The 6,209-nt window shown below is 30.6% G+C and overlaps 1 long non-coding RNA gene across 1 annotated transcript in view; it reads left to right on the forward strand.

The window, feature by feature from the left end:
- LOC135206497 (uncharacterized) overlaps positions 1-3,955 on the forward strand; it is a 133,249-nt gene extending 129,294 nt beyond the window's left edge. The window contains exon 3 of the long non-coding RNA XR_010312764.1: positions 3,868-3,955. This is a non-coding gene — a long non-coding RNA (uncharacterized LOC135206497). The remainder of the gene's footprint in view (positions 1-3,867) is intronic.
- Positions 3,956-6,209: the final 2,254 nt, after the last annotated feature.

Raw genomic sequence — 6,209 nt, forward strand, 5'->3', positions numbered from 1 at the left:
GTGACACTTGACTGAAGATGAACTTAGTACAAGGTTCGAAAGCTTTGAATATCCATTAAAGACCATATACTCACATGCTGTATTATTGTGGACCTGCAACCATTGTCTTCATTTACGACACGAAAAACTGTGCTCACTGATATAGTTGAATTTAAACAAGTGTTGTGCTGATTGCCATCTTGTGGTAATTCATTTACAAATATTTCAAGAACATGAACATGGGACAAATAACAAAACAAATGTCATTTTTCATCCTAATAAAAAAATCATGTTTGATACTGCATTGTTGGGCGGCTTGCATTGCAGGTTTTGTGCTGCATGAAGGAAACGACACCAACCTTTAAGAAAATTATTCATTCATTGTGCCAACAGCGGCGTGCTCAGGTCACAGGGATATTCCGTGATGTCCAGTTTTATTATAACCTAATCATTTCGAACATGCTAATTACTTGTAACTATTGGGAAAACCTGGACTTTTTTTTTTCTTTTTTAATTCGCTATACCTGAGAAAACAAAGCTTAGTGATATATGTAAAACTTACCATCGACCAATCACAAAGAAAGTATTAGTACGTTTAAGTAATTGTATCCAGGGCATGACTACCAAATGTATTTTTTCCTCAGTTCCGTTGTTAGTGTTGAGTGTTCTGTTTTAACAATTATGAAATGTTGAAGTTCTGTTGGAATCGGAGGTGTTAGGCTTAAATCATCTCATCGTCAATTTCGTTTTTTCATAATTCATGTTTTTGGTAAAGATCCCAGAACCGACTGAGGTACATTAGAACATTGAATAAATACACTACATTGAATAAATACACTACAAATCCAATGAATCTTTTGATTCGACTTTGTACCCTTTTCTCAAATTTTCAACTTCAACATGAGCTGTGACAGAAGAATTGGAGTAGCTGACTTACTCTTGTATTTTCATTTGCACTTCTCGTCTCGTATGCATGAGTCCAATGAACTGCTTCTTTGTTTGAATTGCAATGTTTTATATATGCCTTTTAGGATAATTCATCAGACACACAAACATAACTGTTATGATAGATTTTCTTTCTGGCTCAGAGTTGCTATTTTCGTCGTGAGGTGGGTGCCGAAGTGAAAATATTAAGGTGCATTATAAATAACAATTCATTTCCTTCAAAAAAAAAAAAAGTTTGAAAAATAAGATGTGACCGTGAACAAGGCCTTCTCTTTGTTATATGGATTGCACACATTCATTTCATTGGCAAGGATTAAGAAATGTTTTTTTTAAAAAGATATTTGCATCCGCTTAGACAAATATAGATAAATGACAGAGAGAAGTAGTTAGTTTGTACAGTTCCACGGGATGAAAACTTTTTAATTTTCATATACACATTGCATACCGTTTCCAAATCGTTACCTCGAACATTTCGGCATTGTGACGAGCTTTCGTATTCCCTCTCATCAGGCACCTTCGCACTCTGAAACATAGAGTCTACTTCTGCAGCTCTTGTGCCTCTCCAGCGTTGCGTAAGTTTGAAAGGGACGAAAATCGAGTTACTTAAGCTACGCCCAAGAACAAACGTCAATCAAGGGACTGGAATCACCGTCGTTCACCTTCCAACAGGAACTCTGGACTTGGAAAGTTAAAAGTGCCTCTCTTTGATGAGTGCATACCAAATGGAGTCACAGTAAAAGCTGACTCACGTTGCGGTGCACGAAAGGAAGCAGTCACTACTCATTTCAGTCTCTACGTACTTAGAATTTGTGAAATACTTTACCTAAACAATTGTCGGTTCATTTTGTAACCATAAACGGGTGCTAGTTGCTGAACTACCCACATAAGGGCGTCTGATAGTCCCCCCAATATACCGAAACATAACTTAATCATATCAACTCGCGATTTTCAGGGAATTTTCTTCCATTGCTCTTAACAGCTCTTAGGGGACCGAAGTGGTTTGAAAGCAAACCCCTTAGTCAAGCACATTTAATGAAATATCAAAGCCGTCTAGAGATTGATTGAAAGTTGAAGCTTTAGAAGAAACCCACAGTTATTTATGAATTTTTTACTTTCAACGATGCAACTTCAATATAGGGTTATTTCCAATCTAATATACGGAACAAGAATAATTCCCAATGAAAAAGTTAATTTACAAGTATTTTTGCAAACACGTCAGTCAGCTACAAGTAATATTTAACTTAGATATTTGATTACTTAAACCTTTGTTAAATATATGTAAGATAATCTAGATTCTTTTGCCAACAAACCCGTGAATCAGCCACAAGTAATATTTAACTTAGATATTTGATTACTTAAACCTTTGTTAAATATATGTAAGATAATCTAAATTCTTTTGGCAACAAAATTTTGTTGCGATGTAATATGCTAATAATGAAAGTATCACTACATTTATATATATTATATCAAATAAATCTTGTCTTTATCCTTCACCCTGAAAAAATGTGTATATGCACTCGTAATTATTTCATACCAGGTTTTAATCATCTCTCCCTAGAATAAAAGAGTAGCGAGGCTGATGCAGGTTTGATTTAACTGACGAGATATCATACCTTTCATTATCCGGAGGAATTCACAAATGAGCTAAGGGATTAGACGGGCAGCCTTTTCATCCACTAAATTTTCTGTCCATTCAAAGCTATCATTTCTCTCTCTCTCTCTCTCTCTCTCTCTCTCTCTCTCTCTCTCTCTCTCTCTTTAGAACATTGATAGTGCAGCCATAAACTACTGTAAAGGTAATCAGCTTATTCCAATCGACACTAAAGAAATTTAATTTGTGGGAATGAAATCTACTGATCATCAACGGATTATACATATTTATCTCTCAGACTGAAAAAAATTATAATGAATAAAGGACCGTCCTTCAAACGTTTATTTCATTCCGTTGATTCATCCCCTGCTATATATTTCTCCCCTTCCTCCTAGTACTTATAATTTGCATGCGCCTTTTACCACATTATCATCCTCCGCTTTTCCCATATGACAGAGGAATCTAAAAATGCTCTGACTTTTTCATCGCCTTTGTATCTCCATATTTCACGTTCGTTCACTTCCTCCTGTACCACAAATGCTACTTAAACAATTCATGACAACGATTCCTATCCGCTTTCTTTTAATCGCATCCAGATCCACACTTCATTCCCATAATGGAGAGTAGGTTAAACGATCCATATATGAATTTTAACTGAGATTTGAATAGACACACTTAGATTCATCCTAACCTTTTCCAACATCCTGATACGTTTTCTGCTTCATATAATATATATATATATATATATATATATATATTATATATATATATATATAATATATATCTTATATATATATATATATAGATATCATATATATATTATATATATCTATATATATATATATACTATATAAATATATAATATATATATATATTATATATATATATATAATATATATATATATAGTATTATTATATATATATATATACATATATATATATATATATATACATATATATATATAGAATATATATATATATATATCTATATATATATATAAATATATATGTGTGTGTGTGTGTGTGTGGTGTGTGTGTGTGTGTGTGTATATAATATATATATATTAAATATATAATATATATATATATATATATATATATATATTATATATATATATATATACATATATAAATATATATATATACATAATATAGATAATCTATATATAATTATTAATATATATATATAATATAAATATATAATATAATATAAAAGTTGAGTAGAAAACATGGAAAAATCTTCCAGATATCATGCAAAACGAAACAGTTTAAAAATATATGTAGAGCACTTTAGATTTTAAACCTTCCCTTTGAAGGTAAGCTTGAAGCTAAAATCCTTTCCTGCTTTCCAGATTTTTCATGGAGATCTTGCATACACACGGATATCATTGAGTGACGGAAAGCCGAGCATACAGACGGAGAGATATTCTGAGAAATGTAAGTTATGCAAATATTTATGTTTTTTTTTTTTTTTTTTTTGCACGGACTCATTAAGATATCACTTTATGGAGGATCTGATACATCGCGTGAGAATATATATATATATATATATATATATATATATATATATATAGTATATATATATATATATATATATATATATATATATATATATATATATATATATATATATATATATATATATATATATATGTTTGTATAGTACATGTCTTTATATGTTTGTTAGATAACTTTCCGTGATTCCATCGATCCCAACCCCCGCCACCACTTTTCCATTTCTGGTATGATTCTCTCTCTCTCTCTCTCTCTCTCTCTCTCTCTCTCTCTCTCTCTGCAGGGATAACTAAGATTCCAGGACTTCTGAAAAGGATATCCGCTTTTCCCTTTACTTAATATCAGTCGTTTAGAGAGAAACTGGCGAAGAGGGTACGGGAAATGTATCAAAATGAAATTAAAAGGAAATAATTGAATAACGAGATCTCTCAAACAAACTCAGACGCGTCACATGCACACACACATGCTTGAATTGTTATATATATATATATATATATATATAATATATATATATATATATATATATATAATACACATCAGGTACGAAATGCAATAAAATGAAAAAAGGCAGTCTTCGGACAGTGAATACATGTTGACCAAATTCTATACTTGAATAATGGGTGGGCCACTAAGGCTATTTTGAGTAATGAAAGCCCTAATATATATATATATATATATATATATATATAATATATATATATATATATACATATATATTTTATACATATGTATATATATGTGTATATATATACATATATATACATATGCGTATGAATTTGCTTCCGATGTATACTTTATTAATACAAAAATTATATGCATTAGTGTAAAGTTTACATATCTTTTGATGCTGTTTTTATAAGGAACAATCATTATTCAATCTATACATTAGACACTGAAGTAATGAAATCATTTAATATAACTTATGTTTATCCTTTTCCTGTAATAATGCTTTAACATGAATGTTAGATTCTGCAAAAAGTATTATCTTTTACATATTCCTTTCCCTAAGTTCGTAATTATTTTTATTCTAGTAAAGTATTGGATATTGGTGTTCTCCTAAATAAAAGCATAATAATGCTTTTATCAAAGCCAACATAATGATAAATTAGATTAGAATCGTAAGAAAGAAGGTTGGAAACAAGGGGAGAATAGTTGAAGTGAAAGCACAAGAGAGACGTGAATGAGTGGCGGAATTTCACAAAGACCTTTTTGCGTTGCACTGCGTTGAAAGCTATAATGATGATTATTATTATCATAATTATATCATCTAATATTTTTTTCATTGTTAATAGCATTTTCTCGTTGGTTGACCGACGCCAACGAAAAATGCTTAATCGCAGGGATTTACTTGATGCATGAGGCGTGTTTTTCCATCGATTGAATTCGCAATTCACTACGCCCAGACTTCCAAAGGCTTTTGTTTATGGCTGAGAAAATATCGAGTGTATAATCGTTTACATAAACATATCTGAATGTATTTATTGTAGTGAATTCTTTCCCTAATAAATTAAATTTCTTTACGTCGCACATCAAAGGGTTTGAAAAAATTTATATATGGTGGATAATTTATGCATTCTCAGGATTTTTTCTTTTGCATTCTCATCAATAATGAATTGGCAAATGTATTGCTTGACCTCAATTGCATTATTAAGATGTTCTTTTATATACTCCATGCGTTACCCTTAATACTTTCATTTATTTATAGAGAAAAATGAATAACTTGCAAAACATCAGTACTAAGTTTTACTTTTTTCTAGTATTGTCGTGGTTGTATTATGTTTATATACTTGTTTACTTATTTTGTACCGATAATTATTCATTTATATATTGCATATGCTGAATTAACGTTGATTATTGTTATCATTCATTAATATAATTATTATTAATCTACCATGGAATTCCCTAATATGAAAACTATAGTAGTTCTTGAGGCCTACTGCTAATCTAAATTAGACCTCTACACAGAAATTATAATATAAAGGTCCCAGATCTTCACTTCCTTCAGTGAAATTAATCTCTTTTGGAATTTCACTGGAAACTAGTCGCGACTAACTTTCGACAGCACATCTTTATTTTCTCAAACAAAGTTGCAATCTCATTCAAAGTCTCATTCTTAAATTTAGTACTGTTTATCAATTAGTTTATACATTTCTACTTGCTTTCAATATTTATTAAAGAG

This window comes from Macrobrachium nipponense, chromosome 31 (assembly GCF_015104395.2).
Source record: "Macrobrachium nipponense isolate FS-2020 chromosome 31, ASM1510439v2, whole genome shotgun sequence".
Lineage (NCBI taxonomy): Eukaryota > Metazoa > Arthropoda > Malacostraca > Decapoda > Palaemonidae > Macrobrachium > Macrobrachium nipponense.